This window comes from Cavia porcellus, unplaced genomic scaffold (assembly GCF_034190915.1).
Source record: "Cavia porcellus strain 051 isolate PalLab524CR breed Dunkin Hartley unplaced genomic scaffold, mCavPor4.1 scaffold_4, whole genome shotgun sequence".
In the NCBI taxonomy this organism is placed as follows: Eukaryota; Metazoa; Chordata; class Mammalia; order Rodentia; family Caviidae; genus Cavia; species Cavia porcellus.
In genome coordinates this window covers 70811933-70838718 of record NW_026947487.1, presented here as the reverse complement: position 1 = coordinate 70838718, position 26786 = coordinate 70811933, and positions in this window count along the sequence as shown.

The window sequence follows — 26786 nt, the reverse complement described above, 5'->3', positions numbered from 1 at the left end:
ATAGAGATTAATGAAAAAGAAGAGGGTGACATAAAGGATGTCAAAGGGGTGACAAAAAGGATGTCAAGAAGATATTTAGAGAAGTAACAGCTGAAAATTTCCCAAGCATGAGATTGGAAACTGACATCACGTTCAGTGAAGCATATAGAACTCTAAATAGTCATAACCAAAATAAAACTATGCCTAGACATATAATAATCACCATCCCAGAAATCCAACACAAGAATAGATTATTAAAAGCTGTCAGAGAGAAAAGACAGATCACCTAAAACCAATCAGAATCACAGCAGACTTCTCTGCACAAACAGTAAAGTCAAAAGTGCATGGAGTGAAGTATTCCAGATCCTAAAGGAAAATGATTTCCAACCTAGACTGATATACCCTGAAAAACAATCCTTCAAAATCAATGGAGAAATACGATACTTCCATGACAAATCACAGCTGAAGAACTTCCTGATCACCAAGCCAACCCTGCAAAAAATACTGAAAGACAGTTTAGATACACTTAGGAAAAAGCCACTAAGCAAAGCAGATAATTAAACAGAACACAAAGATAAAGATGCAACAGCATAAAGATAACATGTCAACAATAAACCAACATATAACAGTTGTAACCATTAATGTAAATGGTCTCAATGCACCAATTAAAAGAAACAGAGTGGCAGAATGGGTCAAGAAACAAAATCTAACCATATTCTCTCTACAAGATACAAATCTAACCCAGAAGGACACTCACAGACTGAAAGTCAAAGGATGGAAAACAATACTTCATGCAGCAGGAACCCCCCAAAACAGCAAGAGTAGCCATTCTGTTTGCAGACACTGTGAACTTTAAACCAATAATGATCAGAAGAGACAAAGAAGGTCACTACATACTACTTAGGGGAAAACTTCAAGAGGAGGAGATAACTATCCTAAATATATATGCACCAAATTCCAAAGCACCCAGTTATATAAAACAAGTATTAACAGAAATGAAAAAATCAAATTATCAGTAACACAATTGTAACAGGAGACCTTAACACACCATTGACACCAAGGGGAAAATCAACCAGACAGAAAACCAGCAAAGAACAGAACTGGATCACACATGTGAACGAGATGGACTTGATAGACACATACAGAGTGTTCCATGCAACAACATCAGAATACACATTCTTCTCAGCAGTACATGGGTCATTCTCTAAAACAGACCATATATTAGCTCACAGAACACATTTAAGTAAATGCAAAAGAATTGAAATTATCCCTTGCATGTTGTCAGATAATAGTGTTTTGAAATTAGAAATTATTGATAAAAGATACTGCAAAAATCCCATAAACACATAAAAATTGGATAATACACTCTTGAGTAATCAGTGGGTCACAGTACAGATGCTGGAGTCCGTGCCACTGGAAGCCACAATTTGAATTTCCTGCAGGCGCTGCTGTGTCCCAATCCGCATGGCAAGGAGAGAGGAATGAAAGCTCTGAGAGTGGGAAGCGGTGAATGGAGTTGAGAGCGGGACTGGCTGGGAGCCCTGCATTGACCTGTGGTGAGTAATTGGATCGGGGATCCTTCCATACACTAGGAGGCTTCAGCAAAGGACATATTGGGACTGGGCAGACTAACCTGAACAGGATACTGCAGTGACTTCAGCCACGTATTCCCCTCTCAAGTGGGGTTGGTGGGCAGTGCCTGGCTTGGGTGATGCCACTGACTAAGACCCAGTAAGCTAGCCCAAACCAGGTCCCAGTGCCTGGAGGTACACCCTAGAAGTGAAGCTTTTGGTAGGTTGACCTGGTGAGGCAGGCCTAGCATAGGCTGCCTAGCTGTGTCTCCCTAGTACACTGCAGCGGGCTGCAACACCTAGCTGGCACAATTCAAACAGACTGTGGCCAACAGGGAAGGAAGCTGGGCCTCCTATATACGCTTATATATAAGGAACAAAGATTATGGGAAGAGGGAGCAATTAAAATTAAATTAAAGAAGAAATTAAACAATACCTAAAAGAAAATGAAAATGCAGATACAACTTACCGGAATCTGTGGGATGCAATGAAAGCCGTTCTGAGAGGAAAATTTATTGCGCTGAGTTCCCACATCAGGAAAACAGAACGAATACAAATAAATAACTTGATGCTACACCTCAAACAGCTAGATAAAGAAGAGCAAGTCAAGCCCAAAGCCAAAAGAAGAGAGGAAATTATAAGTCAGAGCAGAAATCAATGCAATAGAGACTAAGAAAACAATCCAAAGAATCAACAAATCAAAGAGTTGGTTCTTTGAAAGAATAAATAAAATCGATAAGCCCCTAGCCAACCTTATTAAAAAAAGGAAAGAAAAAGCTCAAATTCATGCAATAAGAAATGAAAAAGGAGAAATCACTACAGACCCAATAGAAATACAGAGGATCATCAACACCTATTTCGAAAACCTCTACTCTCAAAAGTTTGATAACGCAGAAGAAATAGACAGATTCTTCGAAGCATATGAAGTACCAAAGCTAGATCAAGAGGATATAAAACTGTTAAATAACCCAATCTCTGCTAATGAAATTGAGAATGTAATTGGGTCCTTGCCCACCAAGAAAAGCCCAGGCCCAGATAGATTCACTGCAGAATTCTACAAGAAATATAAAGAAGACCTAATGCCGACACTCCTCAAACTATTCAATGAAATTGAAAGGGAAGCAATCCTTCCTAAGTCATTCCTGGAAGCAAATATTACTCTAGTACCAAAACCTGAGAAAGACCCAACTATAAAAGAGAACTATAGACCGATCTCCCTAATGAACACAGATGCAAAAATCCTCAATAAAATATTGGCAAATAGGATCCAGCAAATCATCAAGAAGATTATACACCATGACCAAGTGGGATTCATCCCAGGAATGCAAGGATGGTTCAACATACGCAAATCAATAAATGTAATCCACCATATCAATAAAGCCAAAAATAAGAATCACATGATCATCTCTATAGATGCAGAAAAAGCCTTCGATAAGGTCCAACACTTATTCATGATAAGAACTTTACAGAAAATTGGAATAAATGGTCTTTACCTCAATATAATAAAGGCCATTTATGACAAACCAACAGCCAGCATCATACTAAATGGCCAAAAATTGAAAGCCTTTACTTTAAAATCGGGTACAAGACAAGGATGTACTTTATCACCACTCCTATTTAATATAGTCCTGGAAGTACTAGCCAGAGCAATTAGGCAAGAAAGAGAAATAAAAGGGGTAAAGATAGGAAAAGAAGAAGTTAAATTATCATTGTTTGCAGATGACATGATACTCTACATAGAAGACCCCCTAAACTCCATTGAAATACTCTTAGATACAATAAATAAATTCAGTAATGTGGCTGGATACAAAATCAATACTCAGAAATCAATAGCATTCCAATACACGAACAACAAAATTACAGAGAGGGAAATAAGAGAAACTGGACTATTCACATTAGCAAGCAAAAAAAATGAAATATTTAGGAATTACTCTTACGAAAGAAGTGAAAGACTTATACAGTGAAAATTATAATACACTGAAAAAGGAAATTGAAGATGATCTCAGAAAATGGAAAGACATCCCTTGCTCATGGATAGGAAGAACAAACATTGTGAAAATGGCCATTCTCCCAAAACTGTTATACAGATTCAATGCAATCCCAATAGAAATACCATCAACATACCTTATAGATCTAGAGAAATCACTCTTAAATTTCATCTGGAACCAGAAGAGACCTAGAATAGCAAAGGCAATTCTAAGCAGCAAAGACAAAGCAGGAGGCATCACAATCCCTGACTTGAAGTTATACTACAAAGCAACAGTAGTAAAATCAACATGGTATTGGAATCAAAACAGAGCTGAAGATCAGTGGAATAGATTAGAAGATACAACCACAACTACGAACACACTCAACCACCTTATTTTTGATAAAGGAGCCAAGTAGGTTCACTGGAAGAACGACAGTCTCTTTAATAAATGGTGCTGGAAAAACTGGCTCTCCATTTGCCAAAAACTAAAGCTAGACCCATGTCTATCACCATGTACTAAATTAAAATCTAAATGGGTCAAAGATCTGAATATTAAAACAGAAACACTAAATCTATTGGAAGACAAAATAGGTAGAAACCTTGGAGACATAGGAGTAGGTAAAGAATTCATGAACAGGACTCAAACCGCACGGGAAATACTTCCCAGAATCAATAACTGGGACCACTTCTTATTAAAAAGTTTCTGCATGTCAAAAGAAATCTCCAGCATAGTGAAAAGAAAACCCACAAACTGGGAAAAGATTTTAGTGAACTCTCTCTCAGACAAGGGCCTCTTGTCTAAAACATATAAAGAATTAAAGAACTCAGACCTCCAAAATTCAAAGATCCAATCCTAAAATGGGCATCTGAGCTGAATATGCAATTCTCAGATGAAGAAATGCAAATGGCAAATAAATACATGAAAAAATGCTCATCATCATTGGTCATTAGAGAAATGCAAATTAAAACCACACTGAGATACCATCTCACTCCTGAAAGAATGGCCAGGATCAAGAAAACCGACAACAAATGCTGGAGAGGCTGTGGGGAAAAAGGAACTCTTCCTGCACTGCTGGTGGGAGTGTAGACTGGTACAGCCTTTGTGGAGATCTGTCTGGAGATTTCTCAAAAAGTTGGGACTGGAAATCCCATTTATTCCAGCTATTCCACTTCTAGGCATATTCCCAGAAGAACTGAAAGCATCATACCACAGTGATATATGTGCACCTATGTTTATAGCAGCACAATTTGTAATCGCCAGATCTTGGAAACAACCCAAGTGCCCATCAACTGAGGAATGGGTAAAAAAGTTGTGGTATTTCGATACAATGGAGTATTATTCAGCTATAAAGAAGGATCACATTGAGATATTTATCAATAAATGGGCGCAGCTTGAGACCATACTCATTAGTGAAATAAATCAATCTCGCATGTGTGAATACCGAATAGTTTCCCTAATGTAAATAATGATTCAAATATATAAAAAATATGTGGTAATCATGATTCCCCATTAGGTGGCCTTGAAGCGTTATAAAGTTTTCACTCATTAATTAGAAAGGCTTTATTCTGGGCTTCTTTATATGAAAATATTTGAAGCTAGAGTATATGAAGTTTTATCCAAATATTTCAAGGAAAAAGACACTATGGTAACTACTATTAAGTCAGGTTATAAGGTGGTGAAGTACTAGGTTGTTGAAACAGTCATGCTGTGACCTCTATTGTTATATTGTTATGTCCTGTTTTATCTCAATCTCCCCCTTATTGTTTCAAAAAAAAATTATTTAGTCATTTCTTATGTTTGTCTTAATTAAAGAAAAAATTCAAAAAAATTAGGATATATAAATAGTAACTCTTTTCGATTTCCTATTAACTTGTTTTGAAGTCCTGTAGTACTCCCACGATCTTGTTTTGACTGATTAGACACTGTTCCATTCTATATGATAGTATCAAGTTTGAAAACATAGGCAACTACTTTGAAGACAATAAGATTCACTAAGATACCCATTCTGGTTTGACTATTGTCTTCTTTGGAAGTCCTGTAATGTTTACAATGCCTAAGTTTTATTGGTCTTGTTCTCTACTGTTTTGTCCAACTTTATAATATCTAATAAGATAGACAATTCTTTTTAAGGAAACAAGGGACAATGTTGATAACCATTGTTGATAAACTTGTACTCTGTTCTACACCAAAAAAAAAAAAATGGGTTGGTTAAAGAGAACCACTCTTCATACAGGATTTTACACCTAATAATTCAAAACTGAAACTTCTTTCAGTTCTAAGAATATTTATACACTATGTGAATTATAAAATAACCTCTTTTGAGTACTTTTGAGTTTGTAATGGAGTGTTCTGATAGGTAAGCAAAATGTGTAATCTCTACTTCCTGTGAGCACAACCTGAGGGCAATAATAAACACAGAGAACAGTGCCCAACCACAACCTGAGTATTTCTCTGCCTCCAGCATTGGAAGACACTATGAAATAAAAGGAAATTCTCACTTCTCACATAAATTTATATATCAGAATGAGGCATTAACAACAAACAAACATGGAAAAGGAAAACATTATTAAAAGTTTACAAGATATTCTAACTTTATTAAAACTGCATTTGTGTTTTAATGTCACTAGACAGAAATGAGATTTATTCCTCAGTGTATTGAGGTACATGTTTCTTTCTCTAAAGGATACCTCTTATAGGCCATCTACACACAGACACACTCACATGTGTAGATTTTCATTTCACAATAGCTTCCAGTGCCTGAGGGAAAGAAAATTGCCAGGATCTTCTTGCTGATCCCCTTTTAGCTCCTATCATGCATGGGTCTCACACCTAACAGACAATAGGAGGCTTTGATTCACTATCAAAGCAGTCCATTTCACACCAAAATGTCCTCAGAAGGCAAAAAACTTAAACCAATCACAAAAATATCAAAATATTCTAGCATAGCACAAGCATTTTCTGCATTAAATGTAATATTTAGCTCAGAAGAACAGAAGTTGTGCAGCATTTTCACCAGTCTCACTCACGATGACCCACTCACAGATGTGGTAAGTTAGGTGCAGAATGATTTGCTGACTGAAAGGACTCAGTAACTGTAAGCCCAAGGGTCTTTCTCTAGAACACAAAGGGAACAAACCCATTATGATGCTGGGCACAGACTTACATTACAGAGTTGGGACAGCTACTGCTTCCATTTTCATTGCGTCCTTCACAGAAGTTTTGCCCCAAATGTTCATTGTGCTTCAAAGCCTAAAACACAATGGCAATTAGAGCAAAGTGAGCATTTTTAACTTTTAAAATTTTTGTAAGAAATTTAATACAATCTTGGCATGCTTTCTTTTCTTTCTTTCTTTCTTTCTTTCTTTCTTTCTTTCTTTCTTTCTTTCTTTCTTTCTTTCTTCCTTCCTCCCTCCCTCCCTCCCTTCCTTTCTTCCTTCCTTCCTTCCTTCCTTCCTTCCTTCCTTCCTTGCTTCCTTCCTTTCTTTGTTCCTTTCTTTCTTTTTCTTTCTGCTTTTTTGCATTCATTCTTTCTATCTTTGCTTTCTTTCTTTCTGAAAACATACCAAGTCTCACACTGACAGTTTTTTTTTTCACATCAACTAGGCTTATTTTATTGTCTTTGAACTGGCCTAGGACTTGGGGTACTGCTTTCAGTAGGCCAAGAAGGAGAACAGTGGATAGATTATCTCAGACTATCGCCCTATCCTTACTCTGTTAACTGTAAACTCACAAATATTAAACTTGGTATGATAACAGCAGTGATCAGTGAATAGTGCTGGCTTATGACAATGGTCTTTGGTTTTTGTTTGATTTTATCAAAACCAGTTATAATTGTGGGAGTTAGAACACACATATACTAATAGTTTCCCTTAGTTTATTGAAGTAAAAGTTTTGTGCTTTTATTTCTGCTTCTTTCTTTTCTGTAAAAGGGTCATTTTTTGATAACTTGTACTCTGAATAACATCTAGCTATTCTTTTATGATTATGATACCCAATGTATTATCTGCTGTTATTCTTTAATTATTTTGGGTTTTCCCCCTAGAAGCAAAAACAATACTTTTTACATCTTCTTCATTAGTATCAACTTATATAACATTGAAATTTTAAAAAGATACACTTTAGGAGGGTGGTTAACTAACATACTAAAGCAAATGTGGCTATGAGCCACATATGGCTTTGTTCCTAACTACACATTCTAGTCTCCTATAATCTCATTTATTTCTTTATGGAACTGAAACACAACATGTTTTCCTGGTTGTTCAATATTTAGTCTGAGCTTTGCTGCACCATTTACCTCTCACAAACAGTGGAGAAACCTGATAAAAAACTCCCTCAACATCCTGAGTTTGTGCTAACCACTGCTAATAGGAATTTTTCACATGTTGCCTCTTAGAGCAATGGCCAGGAAATTCAGATGACCAGGGTTTACTTAGGTTGTTTCCAACCTGGGAACTCAGTCACTAAGGTAGACTAACACAGTTACCTTCAGGGCATAGTGTGGAATATTAATGTACTCAAGCCATGGGACCCAAGAGCCATCAACTCCAAAAAATAGTATCATGAATGCTAATCTCAAAAAAAAAAAAAGAGCAAAAACCTTGAATCACAACATGTCTATAGATTTCAGGAGGAATTCTAGAAAACGTCTTCAAGAAGCTACAACTTTTGTACCGATACTATGCAAATTGCTTATGCAGTATTGTTTAGAGAATACAGACACAATTTTTGTTTTATGTATTTTTGAGATGAGTTTACTTGAAACTTTGGGTGCAGAACTGATGAACATGATGTGCCAACTCTATTGAGTCTTGTAAGGTCACTGCACCCATCTGTTGTCCTAAAAATCTTGGCAATGCTAGAAGACACAAGAGCAATCATAGGCATCATATATCCCACGCTACCCTCTTACAAGAATAATGTTATTTACAATGGTTTGCACTTCATTTCCATAATTTGAGATCAGAAGCAGGTTTACAATAATCCTAAATCAAGAACTGATAAGCACCACAATACGATGAAATATAGCAGACAATATGGTCAAGGTGTCTATTTAAATTGATCCAAAAGTACTATCACAATGGTGATATTAAGGAAGGACAACTCAAGATGAACAAGTGGCACTGTGAGGTTCACATAAAACATGTCTTAATTGGAACAAGGTCGACTGGGATATGCAGAAAACATCAGTGTTGCTGCTGAGTGTGCATACATTTAGATTTCCCTAAACCAAATGTTTAGTATACAGCAGAGCATATACACCTAAATGAATTATGCAACCAATTTTAAATCTATATATAGAAATCCCTGCATAATAATCTTTTTTACGCATCCATAAAATTAATGAAAACCTTTTTTATTTATTAAGATACATTAGTGAATCACAAAGCATAGTACTTTCTCAATGTCATCTATAATGCCAGTTGCTAAATACAAATGTGTAAGAAAAAAATTTTGTCAAGAGCTCATGGCAGTAATTGGCAAAACTTTTAGAGTTTTCAGTACCAACAGACAGCTGTGGCATGAGTGCTACACCTTCCCCACAACTGACTTGTGGTAATTACATATCATTTAAAGACATATACTATTACTGCAGCAGAAAAGATCTGTGTTTTAAAAGGCAAAGCATTTCTGGTTAGTTGATATTGTGAGAGAAATTGTTCCATTATTCTAATAACTCACCTATGTGAATGGAAAATTCAGGAATATGTAAGATTTGAACTATGTCACTATTTTTAAAACATATAAGCAGATATGTTGACATGGGAGACTGCCACAAACCTAGAAAGGTGATGACCAAGTACTGTGAACTTATGTTTCAGTATTTTGAGTTTGCCTTGTATGTTGTCAGATAATAGTGTTTTGAAATTAGAAATTATTGATAAAATATACTGCAAAAATCCCATAAACACATAAAAATTGGATAACACACTCTTGAGTAATCAGTGGGTCACAGGAGAAATTAAACAAGAAATTAAGAAATACCTACAAGAAAATGAATACAGATACAACTTACCAGAACGTGTGGGATGCAATGAAAGCTGTCCTCAGAGGAAAATTTATTGCACTGAGTTTCCACATCAGGAAAACAGAATGAATACAAATAAATAACCTGATGCTATAGCTCAAACAGCTAGAAAAAGAAGAGCAAGTCAAGCCCAAAGCCAATAGAAGAGAGGAAAATATAAAATTCAGAGCAGAAATTAATGCAATAGAGACTAAGAAAACAATAGAAAGAATCAATGAATCAAAGAGTTGATTCTTTGAAAGAATAATCCCCTATCCAACGTTATTTTAAAAAGGGAAGAAAAAGCTCAAATTCATGCAATAAGAAAAGAAAAAGTTGAAATCACTACAGACTCTATAGAAATACCGAAAATCATCAACACCTATTTTGAAAACCTCTACTCTCAGAGGTTTGATAACATAGAAGAAATAGACAGATTCCTAGAAACATATGAAGTACCAAAGCTAGGTCAAGAGGATATAAACCTACTGAATAACCCTATTTCTATAAATGAAATTAAAAAGGTAATAAAGTGTTTACCTACATGGAAGAGCCCAGGCCCAGACAGAGTCACTGCAGAATTCTATAAGAAATACAAAGAAGACCTAATGCCAACACTCCTCAAAATATTCAATGAAATTGAAAGAGAAGCAATTTTCCCAAGTCATTCCTGGAAGCAAATATTACTCTAGTACCAAAGCCTGAGAAAAACACAGCTAAAAAAGCAAACTATAGACCAATCTCCCTAATGAATACAGATGCAAAATTCTCAATAAAATATTGGCAAATAGGATGCAGCAAATCATCAAGAAGATTATACACCATGACCAAGTGGGATTCATCCCAGGCATGCAGGGATGGTTTAACATACATAAATCAAAAAAATGTAATCCGCCATATTAATAAAGCAAAAAGTAAGAAACACCTGATAATTTTTATGGATGCAGAAAAAGCTTTTGATAAGGTGCAACATTCATTCATGATAAGAAGTTTACAGAAAATTGGAATAGATGGTCTTTACCTCAATATAACAAAGGCCATTGGTAACAAACCAACAGCAAGTATCACACTAAATGGCCAAAAATTGAAGGCCTTTACTTTAAAATCAGGCACAAGACAAGGATGTCCTTTATCACCACTCCTATTTAATATAGCACTGGAAATACTAGCCAGAGCAGTTAGATGAGAGAAATAAAAGGGGGCAGGATAGGAAAAAAAGAAGTTAAATTATCATTGTTTGCAGATGACATGATACTCTAGAAGACCCCCTAAACTCCATTGAAAGACTTTTAGATATAATAAGATACAAAATCTTATTAGATTTTGTAATCTAATAGATCTAATCTAATTAGATTTTGTAATCTAATCTTTTGTATCTCTTAGATACAAAATCAGTACTCAAAAATCAATAGCATTCCTATACACTAATAACAAAATCACAGAAAGAAGTAAGAGAGCCCACACCCTTCATACTAGCAACCAACAAAAATGAAATATTTAGGAATTACTCTTATGAATGAAGTGAAAGGCCTATAAGTAAAAATTATAATACACTAAAAAAAAGAGAAATTGAAGATGCTCTCAGAAAATGGAAAGACATCCCTTGCTCATAGATAGGAAGAATAAATATTGTGAAAAATGGCCATTATCCCAAAACTGTTATACAGATTCAATGCAATCCCAATAAAAATACCTCATAGATCTAGAGAAATCACTCCTTAAATTCATCTGGAATGAGAAGAGACCTAGAATAGTAAGGACAGTTCTAAGCAACAGAGGTAAGGCAGGAAGACTCACAATCCCTGACTTGAAGTTATTCTACAAAGCAACCGTAGTAAAATCAACGTGGTACTGGAATCAAAACTGAGCTGAAGATCAATGGAATAGATTAGAAGATAAAACCATAACTATGTACACACTCAACTACCTTATCTTTGATAAAAGAGCCAAACAGGTTCACTGGAAGAATGACAGTCTCTTTAATAAATGGTGCAGGAAAACCTGGCTCTCCATTTGTCAAAAACTAAAACTAGACCCTTCCCAATTACCATGTACTGAACTAAAATCTAAATGGATCAAAAATCTGAATATTAAAACAGAAACACTAGATCTATTGGAAGACAAATGGGGTAAAAACCTTGAAGACATAGGGGTAGCTAGATAATTCATGAACAGGACTGAAATTGCACCGGAAATACTTCCCAGAATCAATAACTGGGACTACCTCTTATTAAAAACTTTCTACATGTCAAAAGAAATATCTAGCATAGTGAAAAGAAAACCCACAAACTGGGAAAAGATCTTAGTTAACTCTCCCTCAGGCAAAGGACTTCTGTCTAAAACATATAAAGAGTTAAAAAAAAGATCACACCCCCAAAATTCAAAGATCCAATCCAAAAAATGGGCTTCTGAAATCAATACACACCTCTCAGATGAAGAAATACAAATGGAAAATAAATACATGAAAAAATGTTTGTCATCATTAGTCACTTGAGAAATGCAAATTAAAATCACACTGAGATTCCGTCTCACTCCTGAAAGAAAGGCCAGGATCAAGAAAATCAACAATAACAAATGCTGGAGAGGCTGTGGGGAAAAAGGAAGACTGGTGCAACTTTTGTGGAGGTCTGTCTGGAGATTTCTCAAAAAGCTGAGATTGGAAGTCCCATTTGTTCCAGCTACTCCACTTCTAGGCATATTCCCAGAAGAACTGAAAGCATCATAGCACAGTGATATATGTGCACCTATGTTTATAGCAGCACAATTTATAATCGCCAGATCTTGGAAACAACCCAAGTGTCCATCAACTGAGGAATGGATATAAAAATTGTGGTAGGGACTTCCAGGAGAATATGGCAGATAGATAGCAGCAGCTTTGGAGGGTCTCTGAGAAACTGCACTTAAAATCCAGGAATGGTGCTCGGTGAGAAGTCCTAAGCAAGGGAAGATATACTTTGCTGACCCAGGAATGAACTAAACTAAGAGAAACCAACTGGAAATGCAATGCTGGTGATATAACAGGAACAGATAAGGTCTCAGTACAGATGCTGGAGTCCGCGCCACTGGAAGCCGTAAATTGAATTTCCTGCAGGCGCTGCTGTGTCCCAATCCACCTGGCAAGGAGAGAGGAATGAAAGCTCTGAGAGTGGGAAGTGGTGAATGGAGTTGAGAGCGGGACTGGCTGGGAGCCCTGCATCAACCTGTGGTGACTGATTGGATCGGGGATCCTTCCATACAGTAGGAGACTTCAGCAAAGGACATATTGGGACTGGGCAGACTAACCTGAACAGGGTACTGCAGTGACTTCAGCCACGTATTCCCCTCTCAAGTGGGGTTGGTGGGCAGTGCCTGGCTTGGGTGATGCCACTGACTAAGTCCCAGGAAGCTAGCCCAAACCAGGTCCCAGTGCCTGGAGGTACACCCTAGCAGTGAAGCCTTTGGTAGGTTGACCTGGTGAGGCGGGCCTAGCATAGGCTGCCTAGCTGTGTCTCCCTAGTACACTGCAGTGGGCTGGAACACCTAGCTGTCACAATTCAAACAGACTGTGGCCAACAAGGAAGGAAGCTGGGCCTCCTATATACGCTTATATATAAGGAACAAAGAATATGGAAGAGGGAGCAACAAGAAAGGGTCCTCCACCCCCAATCCTGAAAAACATGCAATAGCAGACATAGCACCAATAGACATAAAGCACTATCTCCAGAGCCTCGTAGATGAGTTTAGGAATGAAATTATTAATGAACTGAAGCAAGACATAAGCAGAATAGTTAGAGAAATGCTAAGCACCACCCAAGAAAAAAACAGATGGTGGAATGGAAGAACAGAAAAAAAAAAAGGGGAGAATTGTTTGATGGAGAAGATAGAGAAAACATAGAATACGTGAAGCAGGTTCAAAGAGATTACCAGGAAACTAAAAACTCTATCAAAAACTGGCATAACAGCTTGAAAGAAACTAAGGATAGACTATCTGAACTGGAGGTAAGATTTGTAATATGGGAGCATGAAATGAAAAACTTCTTAAAAATAACAAAAAAAAAAAAACAAGCAGCAACAATACAAAGGCTAGACGATGATAAGAGGATCTATAACTTAAGAATTAAGAACATAAGAGAAGAAGTGGGGACACAAACAAATGGACTACAGAAGCTATTCACAGAAATAGTCCAAGATAATTTCCCTAATTTAGCAAATGGTAAAGATACTCAGATATATGAGGCATTCAGGACTCCAGCCACCTACAACCCAAACAGAGCTACACCCAGGCATATAATAATCAAAATTCCAGAAATACAATATAAGAATAGAATATTAAAAGCTGTCAGAGACAAGAAATGGATCACTTACAAGGGAACACCCATCAGAATTACAGCAGACTTCTCAGCACAAACCATCAAATCACAAAGAGCACGGGGGGAAATAATTCAAGCTTTGAAAGATAATAACCTCCAGCCAAGATTGATATATCCTGCACAACTTTCCATAGAAATTAATGGAAAAACAAGGTGCTTCCAAGATAAAGAGGAATTAGGGGAATTTGCAACCATTAATTCAACTCTACAGAGAATGCTGCAGGATAGTCTAAAAAAGAAAAAATACCAAGATGATAAAAATAGTGACAGAGAGGCCACAATGAATGGAGCAGAAAGCGCAGTGAAGAAGACAAACTGACAACAAACGACAGAAAAAGAACTTAACAGAAATGAGGCAGAGAAGATTGGATGGTATAAACAGCTATTTTGGAGAAAACAAGACATCATAATAGCTAGTGCTGATTTAGTATCATCTTGTTTTGAAGTCCCATCAAACTTGTATTATTCTGTCTCCATCAGTCTTAAATGGTTGTATCTTACTGGTTTTTATTATGTATTATAATATAAGCAAAACTTTATAGACAAGGAGATTATACAGAAACCATAGTTCATTTTCTGTTAATTGGTTCTAAATATCCTGTAATAATGGTATCCTCTTGAATGGTTTTATAGTGTCTTGATATGTTTGGTGCTACAGTATACGAAGTTATACTCAAATATTTCAAGGAAAGAGACACTATGGTAACTATTTTTATGTCAGGATATCTTGTGGTGAAACACTATTTTGCCAAATGTTTATGTTTTGACCTGTGCTGTTCTGTTGTTATGCCCTCTTTTATCTCAATCCCCTCTTTTTTATTATTTACTTTTTTATTTTTATCTTTTTAATTAAGGGAAAAATAAATAAAAAATAGCAGGATACATTATAGTAATCTACTTTGATTTTCTATTAAGTTGATTTGAAATCCTATATTGCCCTCTCCATCTTGTTTTGACTGATTTTCTCCTATTCTGCTTTGCTTCATATTACCAAGTTCGAAAGTATAGGCAACAATTGTGAAGACAATAAGATTCATTATGAAGCCCATTCTGGTTGACTATTATCTTTTTTAAAGTCCTGTAATGTCTCCAATGCTTTGGTTTTACTTTTTACTGTTTTGTTCAGTTTTATTATAACTGACAATTCTTCTTAAAATAGCAAGAGGCAGTATAGTAACCATTGTTGATCACCTTGTATTTTGTTTTTACACTACCTATTATGTCCATCCTTTTGATTTGACTGACTCTGTTCTGATATGTCACATTTGGTTTTACTCTCTTCAAAAGAAGTAATAAGAACTGTGGGAGTAATAAAACCCAAAATGTGTAATTGTCATTGTACAAAAAGAAAAGAAAAGAAAGTGCTCTAAAGGTTATAACTGCATATATGTTTAAGTGTATGAGATAGATAACCACATTCCTGAATTTTTTTGATCATTGAACAAAACTGTTTGCACTCTCACTGTTTGAAAGTCCACTTTATATGCTTTAATTTTGTAAGTTGAACAGCTATTTCTAAGATGAGAATATGTAATCTATTAGCTAGTGATTTCTTACTGTTTATTTTTAAATTTTGTATTACTTGTAGCCTTTTTCTATTTTTTCTTTTTCTCCTTAAAAAAAAGAAAAAAAGTTGTATTTTTATACAATGGAGTACTACTCAGCTATAAACAAGGACTACATTGAGATATTTATAAATAAATGGACTCAGCTTGAGACTATACTCATAAGTAAAATAAATCAAACTCACATGTATGAATGCCGAATAGTTTCCCTAATGTAAGAAATGATTCAACTATATAAAAGTATATGGAAATCATGATTCCACATTATGTGGCTTTGAAGCCTTATAAAGTTTTCACTCATTAATTGGAATGGCTTTATTCTGGGCTGTTTGATATTATTGCCTGTGATGAAATGAACAGCTATTTTGAAGAAAACAAGACATCATAAAAGCTAAGTGCTGATTTAGTATCATCTTTTGAAATCCAACCAAACTGTTGCTCTTCTGTCTGTATTGGTTTTATCACTTTGTATCTTACTGGATTTTATTATATGTGATAGCATAAACAAAAAATTCTATAGGCAAAGAGACATTATAGAAACCATTGCTCATTTTCCATTAGCTGGTTCTAAATACCCTGTAATACTTTCACCCACTTAAATGGTTTCACACTGTCTTGATATGCTTAATGCTATAGTATATGAAGTTACATTCAAATATTTCAAGGAAAGAGACACTTTGGTAACTACTATTAAGTCAGGATATCTTGTGGTGAAGCACTAGGTTGCTGAAATTGTCATTCTTTAACCTCTGTTATGTTGTTATGTCCTCTGTTATCTCAATATCCCCCTTATTCATAATTTTTTATTATTTTATTTAATTAAGGGAAAAAATCAAAGAAATTAGCAGGATATATTATAGTAGCTTTTTTGATTTCCTATTAACTTGATTGGAAGCCCTGTATTACTCCCACTATCTTATTTTGACTGATTAGACTCTGTTCCATTCTGTTTCATAATATCCTTTGAGGGTATAGGCAACTACTTTGATGGCAATAAGATTCACTATGATGCCCATTCTGGTTTGACTATTATCTTCTTTTAAGTCCTGTAATGTTTCCAATGTTTAGGTTTTATTGATCTTGTTCTGTATTGTTTTGTTCATTTTTATTATACCTAATAATACAGGCAATTCTTTTTAAGGAAGCAAGAGGCACAATGGTAACCATTTTTGATAATCTTGTATTCTGTTTTTACATCATGTGCTATGTCTATCTTTTGTTTTGACTGACTGCTTTGTTTCATCATATTTGGTTTTATTCTCTTCCAAAAAAAGTAATAAGAACAATTGGAGTAATAAAACCCCAAATGTGTAAATTTTTTTGTAAAGAAGAGAGGGAAAAATATGCTCTAAAGGATACAACTGCAAGTGTGTTTAATTGTGTTAAGATAGATGACCATATTACTGAGTTTTTGTTGGATCATTGAACACAACTGTTTGCAGTCTCACTGTTTGAATGTCCACTTTGTATGCTTTAATCCTGTAACTTGAACAACTATTTCTAAGATGACAATATGTAATCTATTAACCAGTGATTTCTTACCTTTTTTTTGTAATTCTGTATTACTTGTACCCTTATACTGTTTTGTTTTTTTTTTATCCTTTAAATAAAAAAGGGGGTCAATGTTTGCCTTACACACTTGGGGGTTCCTGTATTTGGTGCATCTACATTAATTATTGTTAGTTCTCCCTCTTGAATTATTCCCTGACAAATATATAGTGACCTTTTAAATCTCTTTTTATCATTTTTGGTGTGAAGTTCACCCAGGCTGCCTACAGAATAGCTATCACTGCTTTTTTTTTTTTTTTTTTTTTTTTTTTTTTTTTTTTTTTTTTTGGTTCAGTTGCATGGAATATTGTTTTCCATCCTTTAACTATTAGTCTATGAGTTTCCTTTTGAGTCAGATGGGTTTCTTGTATGCAGTATATTTTTGAGTCCTGTTTTTAAATCTATTCTGTTAACATATTTGTTTAAATTGGTGATTTGAGGCCATTTACATTGATCAGTATAAGTGATATATACTGGTGCAACTGTATCATATTATTTCCCTTTTGTTGGTTACCTGCTCCCCCTCAACCTAGCTTGTTTAATTGCTTGTCTTATCTGGTGTTTTCTTTCTGTTGTTGTCCTGGAAATTGTAGTCATTTTTATCTCTATTTAGTATGTCTTTCAGTACTCTTTCTAGCATTGATTTGGTGGACATGAATTTCTTCAGTTTCTTTGTCATGGAAGTATCTTGTTTCACCATTAAATTTCAAAGAATGTTTTAGAGGGTACATCAATCTGAGTTTAAAGTTGTTTCCTTTCAGGAATTGAAACACTTCACTCTAAGCTTGTCTTAAATTGAGGGTTTGTGTTGAGGGTCTGCCATGATTCTAATTGGCTTTCTTTATACCAAAGTTATGTCTTTTCTCTGACAGCTTTTAGTATTCTATTTTTATGCTGTATGTCTTGAATCTTAATTATTTTATATCTGCGTATAGATTTATTTTTGGTATTACTGCTTGATATTATCACTTATCTGGATATTTGTTTTCCCATATTTGAGAAGTTTTGTGCTTTAACTTCTCTGAACACTTAACTGATGTTGTTTGCATTGACTTCTGCGTCTTCACTGATGCCTAGTAGTCTTTTATTTTTTCCATTTGTATCTTCTTGAGGTTGTTGAATTGTTATTTCATGCTGTCTTTTTATTTTTACAAGTTCTTTCCTTTCATGTGTGCTAGCTGCAATCCTGTCCTCAAGGTCTGAAATTCTATTCTCAGCTTCATTCAAATGGTCTCACCAACTTTCAGTAGAACTTTTTTTTTTAAATTTTATTTTAAAGAGGGTAAAATTAAATATAACAAAACAGAATAGAACAGATCATAATAAAATAATGTAAGAGGCACAGATTTCAAAGGAAGAAAACCAGATATTTTCACTATTGCATTGTCTCTTTTTTCTTCCAAATAGTTGTCTGTATCTTCACATACAATGAATTCATAGAAAACAAAATTGTGTAAAACTGATCAGAATGGGATGATGAGGGCATTTTAGGTCTTCAATACCAGATAATAGGGAAGTCAACAATGGCTACTATAATGTCTCTCATTCTCTTCAAAATAACTGCCCATTCCTTCACACACGTTGAAATCAAATAAACAAACAAAAAACCAGACTAAAATCACTCTGAACAAATAATAATAGTATTGCTGTATTTCACATCATGATGCTATGGAATCAGTACTGTGTGTCTTAGTGTCTCTTTTTCTTCAAAGCAGCTGTTCATTTCATCTTGCATTATGTAATCAATTCTAACAAACTGCTTAGAAGTTCTATGCATGCATGAGTCCCTACATGTATACCTATTCTTTCTGTACTAAAGGAAAACAAAACAAAGCAAAACAAAACAAAACAAATTCCTAGAAAAATATGAAATGAAAAAGGCATATAAACAACAATAGCAAAAAGCCAGAACAGTGACAGTATAGGCCTTGAAAGCAAGATGGTACGAGCATAATTGGAGTTGTTATTTTACATAATCAACTTCAAGAGTTCCTCAGATCACCATGCAATAATATACACAATTGTTCCAAATTTATGAATGTTAACTATTTTGTTCCAAGTACTTATAAAATTTGTAGCACAATCATCTGAGCTATACAAAGATTGCTTGTATAATTTTAGATATTTTTCTCTTCCATTCCCTTTCTTCTTCCTCATTTTCTCTGAGATATTATCCTTTCCCCTTTAAGCAGATTCTTGTCCTTTCACTGTGTTTATTGAGTTTTTTGTATCTTATGTACTCTTACCATTTGTTACAATAGGGAGACTATATGGTATTTAACACACGTAAGTTTGATTTATTTCACTTATGAGTATGCTCTCAAGCTGCATCCACTTACTTATGAATATCTCAATGTGATCATTTTTTATAGTAGAGTAGTAATCTATTGTATAAAAACACTACATTTTTAAATCCTTTCCTCAGTTGATGGGCACTTAGGCAACCTCAGCTTTTTGAGGAATCTCTAGACTAACCTTCACAGTGGTTACAACAACAGTGCGAAACAGTTCCTTTTCCCCCATAGCCTCTCCAGCATTTCTTCTTGGTAATTTTCTTGATCCTGGCTATTCTTTCTGAAGTGAGATGGAACCTCAGTGCTGTTTTAATTTGCATTTCTCTAATGACCAATGATGCTGAACATTTTTTCATGTATTTATTTGCCATTTTGTATTTATTCATCTGAGCATGGTGTATTCATCTCAGATGCCCATTTTTTGATTGGGTCTTTGAATTTTGGGGATCTGTTTTTTTTTTTTTAATTCTTTATATGTTTTAGACAGAAGTCCTTTTTCTGAGGGACTTTTCACTAAGAATTTTTCTCAATTTGTACATTTTCTTTTCACTATTCAGGAGATTTCTTTCAACACACACAAACTCTTTAATAGGACATGGTCCCAGTTGTTGATTCTGTGAAGTATTTCGTGTGCTGTTTGATTCTCGTTCATGAATTCTCTATCTACCCGTATGTCATCAAGATTTCTACCTACTATGTCTTGCAACAAATTTCTTGTTGCTGTTTTAATATTTAGATCTTTGATCCATTTAGACTTTAGTTTAGTACATAGTGATAGGCATGTGTCTAGTTTTAGTTTTCATCATATGGAGAGCCAATTTTTCCAGCATCATTTATTATAGAGACTATCTTAATTCCAGTGGAGGGGTAGGCACCTTTATCAAAGATAAGATGCCTGAGTGCGTTTGTAGTTGTAGTTGTATCTTCTAATCTACTCCACTGATCTTCAGGTCATTTTTATTCCAATACCATGCTAATTTTATTATAGCAGCTTTGTAGTACAACTTCAAGTAAGGGATTTTGATGCCTCCTGTGTTGTCTTTTTTGCTTATGATTGCCTTTTCTATTCTAGGCCTCTTCTAGTTCCAGATGAATTTTAGGAGTGATCTTTCAAGATCTGTGAGGTTTGCTAGTGACATTTTGATTGGGATTGCATTATATCTGTTTAGCAATTTTTGGAGAATTGCCATTTTTACAATGTTTGTTCTTCTTATCCATCAACAAGGAATGTCTTTCCATTTTCTGAGGTCCTCTTCAATTTCTTTTTTCATGGTTTTATAATTTTCCCTGAATAGATCTTTTGCTTCTTTTGTTAGATTAATTCCTTAGTATTTCATTTTCTTGGATTCTATTGTAAAGGGTGTATCTTCTCTTATTTCTCTGTCAGCAGTGTTATTAGTTTACAGTGTACAGAAATGATATTGGTTTTTGAGTGTTGACTTTGTATCCAGCTACACTACTGAATGTATTTATCATGATTACGAGTCTTTCAATGGAATTAGGGGGTCTTCTACGTAGAGTATTGTGTCATCTGCAAATAATGATAGTTTAACTTCTTTTCCTATCCTTACTCCTTTTATTTCTCTCTCTTATCTAATTGTTCTGGCTAGTATTTCCAGGACTATATTGAATAAGAGTGGTGATAATGGACATCTTTGTTTTGTTCCTGATTTTAGGGTAAAGGCTTTAGGTTTTGGCCATTCAATGTAATGCTGGCTGTTGGTTTGTCATAGATGGATTATTATCATATTGAGGTAAATACCATCTATTTCAATTTTATGTAAGGTTTTTACTGTGTGTTGGACCTGATCCAAAGCTTTTTCTGCATTTATAAAGATAATCATGTGGTTCTGATTTTGGCTCTATTGATACATTTATTGATTTGCATATGTTGAACCATCGCAGCATTTCTGGGATGAATCCCACTTGGTCATAATGTATATAATCTTCTTAATGATTTACTGCATTCTGTTTACCAAAATTTTATTGAGAATTTTTGTGTCTATGTTCATTAAGAAGATTGGTCTATAGTTCTCTTTTATTTGGGTCTTTCTCAGGTTTTGGTATTAGACTAATGTTTGCTCTGGCAATGAGTTAGGGAGTGTTGCTTGCTTTCAATTTCATTGAAGAGTTTGAGGATGTTGGCATTAAATATTTTTTGAATTTCTCGCAGAATTCTTCAATGAATCCATCTGAACCTGGGCTTTTCTTTGTTGGTAAGAATTTAGTTACATTTTCAATTTTGTTAATTGAAATCAGGCTACTCAGCAGTTTTACATCCTGATTCAGCTTTGGTACTTCATATGTTTCTAGGAATTGGTCCATTACTTCTGTGTTATCAAGCTTATGAAAGTAGAGGTTTTCAAAATAGGTATTGATTATCTACATTCCTGGATATCTCTTTGAATTTGTTTCGTGAATTCTATTATTTTAATATTGTTCAATCAAGCTTTCCATCATTTTATCATGATCCTATACTTTCTTTTATCTATATCTTATCTAGCTATACAGAGGAACTTCTTTATTGTGGTTGTCATTTCTTTCTTTAATTGAGAGATTATTTCTAATCTGACATCCTCTGTAGCCTCATGGATTTTTTTTTATTTCACTTGCTGTCTTTTCACAAATTTGAGGTGCATGATTTCTGATTTTCTCCATTTTGATATCCTTGATCATGATGGGCAGGACATTTGAGATTGCATTTTGATTTTTCATTTTATCATTTCCAACAATTGGATTAATATTTTGGTCTCTTCAATCTCTCTATTCTCAACAGTCCTTTGTGTGTGTCTTACGGTGCTAATGTATCGTCAGTGTTTGTTCAAATGCTTGGTCCAACAATGAAGGGAAGTGGCCAGTCACTTGAATCCTCCTGCGGGACCTGTTGGATAACTTCTGTATCGCTCCTAGGCTCACTACCCTAGGAGTATTAATGAAATACAACCGTTTGGTCTTATTGTTATTTCAGCCTCAGTGTGTCCAGGCTGCTAGATCTACCTGGCTATTGTGTGCACCTCAACTGGGAATTTATTGTGTCACTGGGTGACACAATACCCTTTTTTATTTCCTCCAGGTTGAAGTAGGCCTTTTGGCATTCTCCTAAACTCACCTGGTGTTCTCTCTATGGAAGATGGACTCATCAACACTCTTGTCAGAGTTGCCAAAGTCCTACAGTGGGGAAGAGTTCACTGCTGCTTCTGTTTACCCACTGAGGTCCTCAATTTGATAGGGAAACTCACCACATTGTCACAAGCCCACTGAATTTCTCTGTTTGGATGAAGAGTTGCTAAGACTCCCATTAGACCTCCAATGTTCTATGTGTTTGAAAGGATCACTAATTATCCATGGGCTGCTATGTCTTTTGGGTGGGGAGGGTGACTAATGATCCTGTCAGTCTCTGAGATCACAGGGCAAGGAAGATGTGAGACCAAGGATCCTGCTATCACCCTAGGTCCATGGAGCAATGGGGACAAGGCCAATGATCCTGCCAACCCCTAGGTCCATGGAATGAGGATGGGGATGAGGCTGACTATTCTGTCAGCTCCTAGATCCAAGGAGTGGGGAGAAGGACCTTGCCAAAACTTTAAAAACTTCATTACTTTCTGTTATAATTCTATAAGGTATAAAAATCATAACTATAATTTATTATGTACACTAAAATTGAAACATTAGTGACTGTCTTTTGATTTTATATAGAGTTACATTGTGCATTCCTTTGTTCTACTTGCCTCTTTGTCAGCCCATTCCCTCTCTTTTTATTTTCAAATACACAGTTTTGTACAATGACTTATGTGTTTATCATTGAAGGACTGGAAAGCAGCACTATACACTTTACTAGTGCATAAATTGAACAGATATCCAGTGACCAAGCAACACCATGAGGAAAACAGTGTCACAGATGGTCACTTTAGCTTAATTTACTTAGGTAGTGACTTACAGACTAAAGAACCAACACTGCAAATTATTCTCTGACTTCATCCATTCATACAATGTGATCTCTGAAATTTGAGTGAGGTTATTGGGGGCATTGTGTTATGTAATACAAGTGTGACAATGGAAATTTCTACAAATGAAGACAACATTGTGGAGTGTTCATATGCGTACAGAATCTTTATCAAAATGTAAGCAACTATTACACAGATTTCAGGAAACCATGAACCATCATTATGATTTTAGCTTTAACAGGCTAATGGTATCTGCTAATGGTATCCTCTTAAAACATGAATTACAACAATGGGGTCAGACTGAACCAAAAGAAAACAAGAGTGAAGGAATAATTGTAACTTACTAACATAATGTCAGAGAAAAGATGTGTATTTAAAATGACTTTTTTTGTTGTTGTGAGACTAATTAGCCTCAGTGACATAGACAAGGTATGTAAGTGTGGCTCTGGAAAGCAAATGTTGTCATATATTTCAATCTCTCTTGTTAGAACCCTCAACTGTCTTCCTACTGAGTGAATATAGGAAAAAATAAGACAGGTAAAAGAAGACATGAAAAATATAACTTAAAAATTGCACTTCAATAAAAGCAATAAGACTGATTAAATATGACATGAATTCATTATTATTTTAAAAAGAATAAATATAATAAAAATAAAACAGAATAAAGCCAATAAAAACAAACTATTTTAAGTGACAAAGGACTTCAAAACAATACAAAATCAACAAAAATGTTATCATAATGCTTTTTGTTGTCTTTAATGTAGCTGCAGATACCTTTAGACATCATAAAAATCAAACAAAACTGAACATAATAGGACCAATAAAAGCAAACCAATTAATGTAGCAAATGACTTCAAAATAAGACAACTGTAAATCCAAAATGGCCACCATAATATATCTTGTTATTTTTGAAATAGCTACCCATGCCATCAGATATATCAAAATCAAACAAAACAAAATATATTAAAACCTTACCCAACAAAAGATTGAAAATGATATAGGTCTTCAAAATGAGATATTAGGGAATTAACAAAGGCTACCACCATCAGAAGGAGAGCCTCCATAAATGTCACTCTGCATACCATTATCCTCTGAATAGATGATCATACCACCTGCCTTAGACTGGCAAGTCAGTGAAACATGAAACACCACAAACATCAAATTGCATTTCACCTCAGTAGCTATCATCACAGGCCATCATGCTTCTCTGGATCAGCCAGTCGCTACAGATGGGGTGATGGGTTTTGGCTCTTCTTGTTTCCCAACCCACACACTGGAAGGGGTTAGGGTCTGACTGTGCCCACAACAGCAGCCTGCACGTGGTCCTCATTCACAGGGAGGGTATGCTTCTTTGTTGACTTCCTATTTTCTTCCCTCGCAGTCTATGAAATGTACAGATTCATGGGGAAACACTGGGTCTGGCTGCTTCCCCAGTGTGAGTAGCTCACATATGGAACTGGTTCACAAGAAGAGCTTGCTTCTTGGTGACTTCTTGTTCTTTTGACACTAATTCCTAATACTAGTTAAAGAAGAAGTTGTTCTCTTGCCATGTTTTATATTTCAAAGTACTATGATATCCAAGTAGGGTTATGATATCCAGGTGGGTTAATATTAAAACCTAGTTCTCCTATTTAAATATCAATATAACTAAACTTCTGAGTGTTCAACAGAACAGGCTTGGAGACCAAAGATATAAAGGACAAAGGACTTAAGACAACAAAAAACATTATGGAATTTACCCTCTAATGTCAGCCATGATGCAGATCATGACAAGGATTTCTGTGAAACAGCTCTGGAACTCCAGTGCATCATCCAACCTCCTGAGTAAGGAGATCATTGGACACCAGAAGACAGTAATCAAAAAATGCACATTCTGCAACAAAGAGGATCACTAAGGAGGAAAATGCTACTCATGCTTTGAAGAGAAGCCACATGATTAAGCTAGACCATGTCTTATCTTTGCAAATAACACAATGGATTGAGGAAAGCTAAGAGCACTAAGAAGCTCTTAACATGCCTTAAAAAATAATCACTAAGTAGTTTTAACTATTACTATACATATATATTATATATATGAATATATGTGTATATATAGTTAATATGCAATAAGTTTAATATTCCTATGTTGACTTGGGCTGAAACATTAAGAAAGTATAAACAAAAAATTAGACTAATAATGTAAAAGACAGAAAAGGCTAGGCTTCATATAAAAAGGGGCCCCAAACACTAGCCCGAAATGGCAATCCCCAGTTGAACTTTTTTTTTTTTTTTTTTTTTTTTTTTTAATTTTTATTTAAGGAGAAAAGAAAAGAAAAAAAAACAGTGAAGGGTACAAGTTATACAGATTTACAGAAGAAAAAAAATGCGCAGTAGGAAATCACTAGTTAATAGATTACATATTGCCATCTTAGAAATAATTGTTCAAGTCACAGAATTAAAGTTTGTAGAGTGGACATTCCAGCAATGATACTGCAAACAGTTCTGTTCAATGATCCATTAGAACTCTGTGATATCATTTTCTGTCTTATACATTTAAATATACATGCAGTTATATAGTTTAGAGCATTTTCTTTTCCTCTCTTTTGTACAGTGACTATTACACATTTTGGGTTTCATTGCTCCCACTGTTCTTATTGCTTTTTTGGAAGAGAGTAAAACCAAATGTGACATGACAGAACAGAATCGGTCAAGTCAAAAGGGTGGATATAATAGATAATATAAAAACATAATACAAGGTGATCAACAATGGTTACCCTAATGCCTCCCGCTATTTCTAATAGAATTGCCTATATCGTTAGTTGTAATACTATTGAACAAAACCGTAAAGGATAAAACCGACAAAACCAAAACATTGGAGATATTGTAGGTCTTCAAAAGTAGATAGAAGTCAACGAGAATGGGCGTTATAATGAATCTCATTATCTTCTCAGCTGATGCCTAAACTTTCGAACCTGATACTATTCAGCAAAACAGAATAGAGGAACCTCAGTCAAAAACAAGATGGTGAGAGTAATACAGGGCTTCAAATTGAGAAAATAGAAAGTCAAAGTGGGTTACTATATTATATCCTGCTATATTTTTCCCTTTAATTAAATGGATAACAATAAAAAAGTATATAATGGAGTGGAGATTGAGAAAAAGAAAAAGAGGGCATAACAGCGAAACAGGGCAGATCAAAACATAACCTTTTAAGCAGAATAGTGTTTCACCACCAGATATTTCCGACTTAAAAATAGTTACCATATTGACTCCCTCCCTGAAGTCCTTGAGTACAACTTCATATACTGTAGCATTAAGTATATCAAAACAATGTAAAACCATTTAAGAGAATGACAGCATTATAGAGTATTTGGAATTGACTAACAGAAAATGAACAATGGTCTCTGTATAATCTCCTTGTCTTTAAAAGGTTTTTGCTTATACTAACGTACATAACAAAATCCAATAAGATACAACCTGGTTAGACCATTGGAGACAGAAGAACAAAAGCTAGATGAGACTTCAAAACAAGATGGTACTGAATCAGCATTACCTATTAAGATGTCATTTTCTCAAAAATAGC